Here is a 12,195-nt window from a genome sequence, read left to right on the forward strand (position 1 = left end):
ATAAGACAAGTGAAAATTTGTGTATGCAGTAATTTCGCAAAAACCATTCTGAAACTAACGAAAAAAATTATATTTCATTGTATTTGTTTATTATTAAATTATTATAGTTATACAAAATATATTTAGTTGGATTAGTCTAAATTAAATTACGTTCGTTATAATAAGGTTAGGTAAGTTTCCTAAGGTTCTTTTGGTACAAAATCACTAATTTTTACATTAACATAGCTGAAAAAGATATATCTTCAAATGTATAAAAAAATTTAGGATTTAATTTTAAATGAGTTCTTGCTAAGTGACCAGTTTTACCTATTCGGCACGACATATCCGAGATTGTTTATAAGAAAGTGCCTTAAAGATAACAGAACTACAATTATATTATCGTATATTACATTTTATCTTTTGTATATTGGCTGATTGTACAGCGAATTTCCTTACTGGTACGTAATATTATTAGTATAATCAAAAAGAAGCGCTAAGCCACAAGGGCTATACAGCTGTGATACGTAATAAAGAGATATAACTGTGTGAGGTGTTTGTTATGCTGTCTCCTGGGTGTTGGTAACGAAATACGTCGGGGAAACGTCACTCGTTAGCTGAACGAGGGATGAGTGGAAGACCACTCAATGTGCAGCTTCGAGTATAGGCACGACTGGGCGATTGGATAACCAAGGAACCATCAACGTTAATTTTCCCTGAAAATGATCATCATCGTAATAATAGTTAAATAATAAGAAGAAATAATAGTAATGATCTTTTCACGTTTTTTCTAAGTATAGATAAAGGAAATTAATTTTGAGAGATTAGATGCTGACTTGTGTACTGAAGCCGGATATTGCTGTGTGTGCGTGTGTGTGTGTGTGTGTGTGTGTGTGTGTGTGTGTGTGTGTGTGTGTGTGTGGGTGAGTGTGTGTGTGTGTGTGTGTGTGTGTGTGTGTGTGGATGGCCGACACTCCATCACCCTGGGACAGGATATATAGAGGCTGGTTATAATAATTCACGACCACTGGGCATCCTCCACACGGACGGCTTCCCTAGGAAGGCTCCCCAAGGACGCCCGCGGGACACTGCTACTTCCCCACGGACACCTGCACAGGAAACCTCTCCACGGACACACCAGGATTGTAAAGCCATTCCTGCCACTCACACCTCGAGGACCAGAATCGAACCATGAACACAGAGTTCAGTGGTTCGATACTAGGCACAAGTGGAAAGGTTGGGCATGTTTCTCTATACCTGCTGCCCCTGTTTAGTCGCTTTACACCTCCTGACCCTGTCCACCTAGCAGTAAGTAGGTAGCTGGGTGGGTCGCATCCTGCGGGGTGGTAGTATACCTCACAATCACTCGGGGTCTCACAATCACTCGGACCTTGTGCCTTCATACGGTTTTCTGTGGTTTATTTATCCTTCTGGTTTGAATCTTGTCTTACCGCTTTCTCTGTTATATATCCTCCTTGATATCACTGATAACTTCATCCTGTAATTGGACGCCTTTCCCGTCAACTTTCCAGTCTGGCTGTCTGCCTACTTACCGTCTCTGTCAGTTTGGTCTATTCCAGCCTTCGTGCCTGTCTGTCTCTCTTCTAGCCTTCCTGTATGTTTCTCTGCCAGTCTAGTACCTGTCTACCTGCCTGCCTGCCTGTCTACCTGCCTGCCTACCTACCTGTCTACCTGTCTGTCTACCTACCTGTCTACCTGCCTCTCTACCTGCCTACCTACCTGTTTGTCTACCTGTCTGTCTACCTGCTTGCAATCTTGCTACTAACACAGCAAGGCCTGAAGGATGTAACCAAAGTGTCAATACTGATCACTCGTCTTCATGACTTCAGGTCTCAATCATTAGAGCACTTAGTGCAGAGCGAGAAGCAGCACCAGCATCCCTCCCTTACATCCCTTGCCATCTCCCGTCACCAGTACGGCCTCTGTCAATCAAGCGGCACTCTGTCAATCACGCCTGCCTCCACCCCGGTTATTAGTTGCAACTACCGCTGCTGGTGCTCGGCCATCACTCCCTCTACTCTTCGACATTTTTAACTGGCTTCGTGTTTTCAAGTCGCGTAACGATAAGATAGTATTCAAGTGAAGCATTTATTAGCAAATGCTGTTTTAGCAATACTGTTATGGTGAATCGAAGGCAGGTGCTTTCAGTCGCTTATTACAACGTTTTGGTTAACTTGTGTGTGTGTGTGTGTGTGTGTGTATGTGTGTGTGTGTGTGTGTGTGTGTGTGTGTGTGTGTGTGTGTGTGTGTGTGTGTACTCACCTAATTGTGGTTGCAGGGGTCGAGACTCAGCTCCTGTGCTTATGTGTGTTCGTGTGTGTGTGTGTGTTTGTGTGTGTATGTGTGTGTGTTTTCGCCGATGTATATTAATGTATATTCAGTTTGTGTATGTTGTTTAGTGTATTAGAAATGTTTATTAAGGCAGGATTGAAGGTGGTTGCTGGTAAACTGCACAGCGATTGTTGGTCAGTTGTTTGCCCCATCTTACACCAGCAGGCAGCCTGGGTTTTAATTGGGTCGTCAGTGGCCCGCACAAAATGTTCTGACTGGCTGACAGTCACGCTAAGGTGAGATGATACTGGCTGGGCAAGACACCACCAGACAATCTAATACCGCTGATTATATATCTTGTAATTCTGGTGTTGTGTTCCTGCGTTCTGCCGCCTCCCTCAGTAGTTCTGGGTTCTAGCGTCATCGTCGCGGTGGATGCTCCTAGTTCTTCCTTCTTAAGGAGCCTTCCAGTGAGGAAACAGTTCACGGAACGAGTGGAAGTTAATCCTAAAACTCCAGGCCAGTACTCGCTTATTAGTGGTTGCAAGGGGTCGAGTCACAGCTGCTGTTGTAAACAGACTTTGCGGAAAGTACATCACTGTCAACTCGTGCCTTCCGTTACAGAGAATCTGCATCAGGTCACAAAATATTCAATGCAGGGGCCAAGGGTTCTTATCCTTAAGTGTATATACGGACGCTCTCACCCTCCCCTAGCTGCCTCGACGTCTCTTCATAACACAGGCAGTTTAGTCGTCCATAGTAGCTCCAGTGGAAATTACATTTTACATAGCTATACCTACCTATCCCTTGTACATACCTATACCTACTTATGCTTACCTATCCCTGTACATACCAATATCTACCTATCCCCCTACCTACCCAAGGTATTTATTCCTGCCACAGTAAAAGTCTACTCAATAATACCAGAGTGAAAGTATTTACAGCATTTAATTTGTTTGATGTAATCGTTCTGGAGAATCGACTTTTTTTTGAGCTGTTGCGGAAACTGGTGATGATTAAACAGTATCAGACACTCTTACGGGACCAGTTATTAAAGGGGGTTGGATACTGTGTGTCTGTAAATTTACATATATTTTTATTTAAAGGATAACTTTCACCTTTTTGTATCGACTCGTCCCTGAGGGGAAAATGGACGCGAATGTATTCGCCAATGACATTTATGCTGAAGACGTTTCGCCCGTTTGAACCCCCGATTACTTTGGTGTTTGAAGGAATCGAGGCTCGAAACATCTTCAGTAAAAGCTACCCTCAGTGAATGTATTAAGTGCTTTTGCTTCCTTCATGTTGACTGCATTCACTTCATTCATACTAAATTTAGTCTTTATGTTGATCTACTGAAAGAAGACAGCTGGTGAGGTGTCAGTCACGACCACTACCACCTCATACCTTACTCACACTTATATATATATGAGAGGGAATATAACAGCAGCAGAGACGGGATATATACCCTGTGTATTTGAGAATATACACTGTGTATCTCTGCGTATACAAGCTGAGAAAATTTACTTTAATCTCTATTCAGTAGACGAAATTCTTCTTCTCTAGTGGTGACCGTGTTTATGTACACACTTAATGGCAGTCGATAGGCTTTAAACCCGATTAGTCTGTTCTAACCGCAGACCTGCTTAAACTTACACAGCTTGGAAAGGATGTGGAGTGACTTTTGAAGAAAGTGGGGGGAGTGGAAGGAAACATGCGCAGTTTTAAGGATAGGTACGACGTGGGGGGAGGGGTTCCACGAGGGAAGAAAGACACAAGGCAGTCGTACGAGATTAAGATTCTGGTCGAGGGGCTGTGACTCGACCTTAAACAACAAACAGGCAATCTGGGATAGCCACAGGCTGGAGAGGGGGGGGGAGGTACATCTCAATGCTCCCTGGGATAATCCTCCTCGGGATAATTCTCCCCCCACTCTTACCATCTTGAAGTTCTTGATCCGAGGAATCGGAGCTGCTAGTGTCTCATAAGAGGATCAAACCTCGACACACACAACGAGACCTAGTAGCGATCAGTGAAGAGGCGGGACCAAGAGCTGAGTCTCGACCCCTGCAACCACAATTAGGCGAGTACAAATAGAAGAGTACACACACACACACACACACACACACACACACACACACACACACACACACACACACACACACCCTCTCTAGGTCGAGTGAGTGACTCGACCTTTCCAGGAGAGTGCCTTGATGCTGCTGCAGTGCTCGTGATCCACGGAATTGGGGCTACATACCTTTTCCACGTATTAGTTGTATTAACCCACTGTCATAGTGATTACTCACAGCTAGACCGTCAATATAATAAATTCCCTGATCAGATGTGAGCTGGGACACGACATGCAGGTGTGAGCTGGGACACGACATGCAGGTGTGAGCTGGGACACGACACGCAGGTGTGAGCTGGGACACGACACGCAGGTGTGACCTGGTACACGACACGCAGGTGTGACCTGGTACACGACACGCAGGTGTGACCTGGTACACGACACGCAGGTGTGACCTGGTACACGACACGCAGGTGTGACCTGGTACACGACACGCAGGTGTGACCTGGTACACGACACGCAGGTGTGACCTGGTACACGACACGCAGGTGTGACCTGGTACACGACACGCAGGTGTGACCTGGTACACGACACGCAGGTGTGACCTGAGAAGTCAGTGTTGAGCTGAGAACTAGTCGCTGAGAAACCTCATACATCAACGTCCTGACTTCAACTCAATCGTACTTTTATATTTTGAAATTTTTTTTAGACGTAAGGAATATATTTTCTAAACTTTTCCTTATCAACCAACAACTATTGTTCTTAAGAGCATTAGAAGAAAAGATGGTAGTAAGGGAGAGAAAATTAGCACACGAGAAGTTTTGATAATGTGGAAGCCATATAAGGAAGGAGGAATATATGGAGAGTAGAAAACAGAGGTTGAAAGGATGATGAGAAAATGGGTGAAAGTCTATCAGATTTCACTGGTGATAAAATTTCTGGAGTGAGATCAGTAAGTAGGTAAAATTTATTTGCTGTTAGTTTTTAACAGTAATAACAAAAGAGTATCAAATTTAAAGGTGGAGGCACTGGTATGATGGAACTAACATTTTTATTTTATATATTGGAGAAAGAGGCGGTGATATGCATTGGGCAGGGAGGATTAACATCTTTTAGGAGTGAGGACGAGCCAGCTGTGAGTGTGGGAGAGGTGAGGCTGTGGGTAGGAATGTAAGGGGGTAAAACAACTGGGATTGATAGAATCGACACATAAATATTAAAAGCAGGTGGGGACACGGCAAAAAAAAGTACCTAATGGAATTAAAGAATAAAAGGGGACAGTACCGTGACTGGAATCACAAATAACCCGGACACAGGAGACAGGAACTCATGTTTTTGTGTACGGGTATTTGTGTACTGTACCTATGGAATGGCAGAGAAAGTGCATGATTCCATGGTATGATGGAGTAAATTGCATTCCACATGGTGTACGTAAATTGAGAGATGCATACCTCTTAGCGTATATATCCTGAGATGCATGCCTCTTAGCGTATATATCCTGAGATGCATGCCTCTTAGCGTATATATCCTGAGATGCATGCCTCTTAGCGTATATATCCTGAGATGAATGCCTCTTAGCGTATATATCCTGAGATGCATGCCTCTTAGCGTATATATCCTGAGATGCATGCCTCTTAGCGTATATATCCTGAGATGCATGCCTCTTAGCGTATATATCCTGAGATGCATGCCTCTTAGCGTATATATCCTGAGATGCATGCCTCTTAGCGTATATATCCTGAGATGCATGCCTCTTAGCGTATATATCCTGAGATGCATGCCTCTTAGCGTATATATCCTGAGATGCATGCCTCTTAGCGTATATATCCTGAGATGCATGCCTCTTAGCGTATATATTCTGAGATGCATGCCTCTTAGCGTATATATCCTGAGATGCATGCCTCTTAGCGTATATATCCTGAGATGAATGCCTCTTAGCGTATATATCCTGAGATGCATGCCTCTTAGCGTATATATCCTGAGATGAATGCCTCTTAGCGTATATATCCTGAGATGAATGCCTCTTAGCGTATATATCCTGAGATGAATGCCTCTTAGCGTATATATCCTGAGATAAATGGCTCTTAGCGTATATATCCTGAGATGCATGCCTCTTAGCGTATATATCCTGAGATGCATGCCTCTTAGCGTATATATTGAGAGATGCATGCCTCTCGGTGTATATTCTCTGAGAGATGCGTACTTCTCGGTGCACATTGTTCAGCACAGGGGAGACTCGAGCCAAATATGGAAAGCCATGATCGTGTTACAAGTAAAAGCATTCCCAGGGAGCACAGCAAACAACCCACAAAGTTCTCGCTTAAATCACTATTTTATTCCTTGTAGCTTTCATTGTGTGCTCAACACAGGACGTGTTCAAGAACATAGGACGTGTGTTTCTTGTGTTGAAGGTGTCTTCTAGTGTTGATTGCTGGTGAAAGTGTTCAAAGATAATTTTCTTCTTGGTGTTGAAGGAGATGATTTGTGTTGTTGTTGAAACGTGATGATTTTTTGTGTTTCATGGCTTGGCCCTTCCCGTTACTATGATATATCACGACAAGAAACGCAAATAAGATGTTTCAGCTCCTGAATGCCCAACAGTGAAGAGGCTCCGGTAAACTGACCAAAGTGACAGTTCTGCTGGTTAATTAGTTACCACATTCGCCTAGGGCAAATGTGGTAACTAATGTGCTACCTTACTCTGAGAAAACTTCGTCTCATTCCACCTGTTGCTACTCTTGCAACATTTCATACCTCCTGATGACGCACGGAGACGTGTGAAAGTTCTTGAGCTGAAGATTTCAGTGGCTTGTCTTGAGATATATATATATATATATATATATATATATATATATATATATATATATATATATATATATATATATATATATATATATATATAAGTATATACAAAACAACCACTGTGAAAGAATAGAGAAATTCCAAGCGCTTTCGTGACTACTATTCTACCCAAGAAAATTTAAAAAAAATTTATTTGTCCAGTGTATTATTAAATTCTTCCCAAATTCTATTAATTATAAATGGATCTAATTTATATAAACCAAAGGAAATATTCATATTATTGTCAAAACTGCTTTTTATGAAACAAGATTCAATTATATTCCTGTCGACCATGGACTTGCTTGATACTACTTTCTCAACTTTTTGAAAATTAATTGGATGGTTAAAATCTCTTACATGAATAAATAGAGCATTGGAATCTTGTCCAGTTCTAATGCTATATTTATGTTGTTTTAATCTTAGTTGCTGTATAGCCCTTGTGGCTTAGCGCTTCTTTTTGATTATAATAATAATTTAATCTTAGTTCGAGATTTTTACCAGTTTGACCGTAATAAACTTTATCGCAAATTTTACAAGGAATCTTATAGACACATCCATCAGCATTTTGGAGGGAATTCCTTATTAAAAGTTTTTTTACTGTATCAAGATTTTTGAATACAACTTTAATATTAAAAGTCTTAAGAAGAGAAGGCATATCAACCAAGTTTTCATGGTAAGGGAGAACCAACATATTTTTAGTTGAATAAGGCAGGTTGTCCCTTTTTGGATTGTAAAAAGTATTTCTAGCAACTTTAAAAGATTTATCAATTACATTTCTTGGGTATTTTAAATCGTTACCTATTTCATAAATTTTGGATATTTCCTCATCTATGAACTCTGGACTACAAATTCGTAAAGCTCTGAAAAACATTGATGAGAAAACAGACAGTTTGACTATCTTGATGGGAAGAATAATAGTGTACATAGGAACAGTTATTTGTAGGTTTTCTGTAAATTTTAAATTTGAATTCATTATTACCCTTAATAATTAAAACATCTAGAAAAGGCAATGAGTTATTTTTTTCAAACTCAACAGTAAAGTTTATAGAATGGGCTAAGCTATTTAATTTTACTGTTGAGTTTGAAGAAAATAACTCATTGCCTTTTCTAGATGTTTTAATTATTAAGGGTAATAATGAATTCAAATTTAAAATTTACAGAAAACCTACAAATAACTGTTCCTATGTACACTATTATTCTTCCCATCAAGATAGTCAAACTGTCTGTTTTCTCATCAATGTTTTTCAGAGCTTTACGAATTTGTAGTCCAGAGTTCATAGATGAGGAAATATCCAAAATTTATGAAATAGGTAACGATTTAAAATACCCAAGAAATGTAATTGATAAATCTTTTAAAGTTGCTAGAAATACTTTTTACAATCCAAAAAGGGACAACCTGCCTTATTCAACTAAAAATATGTTGGTTCTCCCTTACCATGAAAACTTGGTTGATATGCCTTCTCTTCTTAAGATTTTTAATATTAAAGTTGTATTCAAAAATCTTGATACAGTAAAAAAACTTTTAATAAGGAATTCCCTCCAAAATGCTGATGGATGTGTCTATAAGATTCCTTGTAAAATTTGCGATAAAGTTTATTACGGTCAAACTGGTAAAAATCTCGAACTAAGATTAAATTATTATTATAATCAAAAAGAAGCGCTAAGCCACAAGGGCTATACAGCAACTAAGATTAAAACAACATAAATATAGCATTAGAACTGGACAAGATTCTAATGCTCTATTTATTCATGTAAGAGATTTTAACCATCCAATTGATTTTCGAAAAGTTGAGAAAGTAGTATCAAGCAAGTCCATGGTCGACAGGAATATAATTGAATCTTGTTTCATAAAAAGCAGTTTTGACAATAATATGAATATTTTCTTTGGTTTATATAAATTAGATCCATTTATAATTAATAGAATTTGGGAAGAATTTAATAATACACTGGACAAATAATAATTTTTAAAATTTTCTTGGGTAGAATAGTTTGTTGGTGGGTTGTGCGATGGACCTGTCCAGTTGGGCCGGCGCGCGTCAGGTGTTTAACCGTTGTGGGATATGATAGTGAGGTGTTGGCCAGACCCCTTATATACCTTCCTTGGATGCTTTACTTTCATAGTTCCTTGATAATGTGAGTAGTCACGAAAGCGCTTGGAATTTCTCTATTCTTTCACAGTGGTTGTTTTGCATATTCTGAAATCACCTGTTTACTGTGATCTTATTGCATATATATATATATATATATATATATATATATATATATATATATATATATATATATATATATATATATATATATATATATATATATATATATATAAAATACTGTTTTTGTGTGGTGACAAAATATTTGAAGATGTTTGTGTTATGGGTCAGGAGGTAATATAGTATTATCTAGACGTAACTAATATTTATTAACGCTAAAGAGGAGCCAGTAACTATCAGCCTTCCTAAAATTTAACTAATCGCCAATGTACGGTGATGAGGGTAAAATAATCACCTCTGCCCTCTAATGAGGGAATAATAAAGTTGAAAGGGGCGTTGTAGAGAGCACACTCTAGGTTTTTTTTTAAGAGTGCTGTATAGAGGACAGCCTCTTACCAAAATACTGCATTGCTATACAGAGGTGGTCGCGAGCGTGTTCGGTATCTATACGAGAAATCTGAGTGCTGATCACTGCTGACATCTGCATGCTGATCACTGCTCACATCTATGCTAGTAAATTACCAAGATTATCCAGGTACACGCAAATAAGTTACAGCATTATACATGGCAGCATATGTGTAGATTACCTGATAACAAGAGTGTGCCCTCGCAGAGAGCGACCCACTCTTTCTGAGAGTCTTCCCTCTGTCAAGCAAGGTACTTCATTTTGGTTGGGTCTGTCCTGTACACAGCAAAGCACTCTTGTTATTTTTAAGAGCAAGAGTCTTCCCTCTGAATTGTCACCTTCCTCTTCATTATTCACTTGTTAGAGGAGAGAGAGCATGCGCTCTGTACTCGTTTCAATGTACTCTCTACTTTTCATTTAGGTGTGTTCACCTGTATGTACTTATTTATGTACTCGCCCCTATGATCTGTGAATTCATATGTATGCACTGTTATGTATTTATCTGCGTGTAATCATCTATGTGCACTCACCCAGTATGTACTCACTAAAGTACTAACCTATAGTTAAACATACACATGTACTCATCTTTATACACACATACATATATACAATACACGCCTGTATGAACATATACTTACATATACTCACCTATATATAACACTCGTACGTACTCGCCTGTAACCAGCTGGCACGAACCTAACACCACAGCTGGTTGATAAAGACTTTTACAAGATTCTCCAAGATAATGACCATCTTAATCATAATAAAGACGGTCGTCACGCTCCGTCTTGAGATTAAGAAGATCCCTTTGAAGATGAAGGATTAGTTTCGTGTCATGGATTAATTTCCGTTGTTTGTATACATTTATACGATAATTAGATCTAATGGGGGATTTCTTTCTTTCTGGTCTTACATTATGGAAGTAATGATAAGGTTTCTAAAAATATATGTATTAATGAGAGTCGCAGATATCGTCAATTTCTGAACGCATTATGGAGATTGTAACTTGATCTGTGGTTTTTGTTAAACGATATTTTGTGAATGGATATTGTTTTTATATATTTTTAAACCGATACTGGGAAGAAATCGATGACAGGCAGGTAACTACATATGACGACAAGCATTAGTCGGGTCTGGATGGCACGTGAGAAATATACATTTACATGTGGAAAAACAGACACTAGCTAGAAAATATAGATTTTAAAAAAAAAAGTAGGGAGATGCAACAGTTGAAGACGGGGTTACAAGTGGGCGGGGTCCAATATTGGAAGTAGGCACGGGGATCATGAAGCGGACCGGAGATTTAGCACTGGAGTTGTGCCCCTCGCCATCCCCTACGTGTAGCCCACCTCTCCAACTGCTGCAGCTCTCCACTTCCTCCACTGGTTCCAGTATGTCTCTATCCACTCTGTTCTACACTAACAACCTGCTGCTCGGGCGAAACATCTCTCCAAAATACCCAGGTGTTGCACACGTGTTTTAAGTCATCAACGAGTCAGTGTTATACCTCGGATCAAATGATACATAAACATATACATACATGAGTCATGGGAATATGTATACTGGTCATGATCATGAGCCAGGTAACACAAGACGGTTACATAACTACGTATTTCCTTGATCTTAACTAATGGTATTGTAAATTATAGAGGAGGAAATTATAGCCGCCGGGGGATAGGAGGGCGTGAAATACTAGAGGGAAGACTTAAATAAACAAGGAAGGTCACACTTGGCTGTACTGTGTCTACCTTCACCAGAAAAGATATATTCTGAGGCACCCAACACCCCGGACATAAACATTAACCATGGGCATAAACATTGTCCATAACTAATGTTTGTCTATGGCTAATGTCTATGTTCATGGGTATAGTCATTAGCCATGAACGTGAACATTAAACATATTAACCGTGGATTTAATAGCCATGAACATTAAAACCTCAGCCAAAGACATAAATTTTAGCCATAGACAAAGTTTAGCCATAAATATAGCGCTTAGTTATGATTATAATAATAACAGCCATAGATATAAACTTGAGCCTTGCACATACGTTAGCCACGCAGGTGAATATTAACCATGGTCATAATATATACCACTCTGTACATAACCACCCCTCAAGGAAGGTTCCTTGATGTTGGTGAGGGGCTCTTGATTTAGGGAATTGGATCTGTGCTCCAGTTCCCCAAATTAAGCCTGAATGCCTTCCACATACCCCCCCAGGCGCTGTATAATCCTCCGGGTTTAGCGCTTCCCCCTTGATTGTAATAATAATAATAATGTACATAACCATCTCACATATTGCTCACAACAGGATCGGGAAGCAATGAAACCATATATCTCAAATTTAACAGAAGTTGTACATGCGACAAATACATTTGTTTTATACACAGGGTTTGACAAGGTTAAG

The 12,195-nt window shown here is 39.7% G+C and overlaps 1 long non-coding RNA gene across 1 annotated transcript in view; it reads left to right on the forward strand.

Annotated features, from left to right (window-relative positions):
* The first annotated feature begins 2,591 nt into the window (after positions 1-2,591).
* Positions 2,592-12,195, forward strand: part of LOC138852333 (uncharacterized) — a 62,491-nt gene continuing 52,887 nt past the window's right edge. Inside the window, exon 1 of the long non-coding RNA XR_011391654.1 lies at positions 2,592-2,787. This is a non-coding gene — a long non-coding RNA (uncharacterized lncRNA). The remainder of the gene's footprint in view (positions 2,788-12,195) is intronic.

Source organism: Cherax quadricarinatus, chromosome 7, assembly GCF_038502225.1.
Source record: "Cherax quadricarinatus isolate ZL_2023a chromosome 7, ASM3850222v1, whole genome shotgun sequence".
NCBI classification, from domain to species: Eukaryota; Metazoa; Arthropoda; class Malacostraca; order Decapoda; family Parastacidae; genus Cherax; species Cherax quadricarinatus.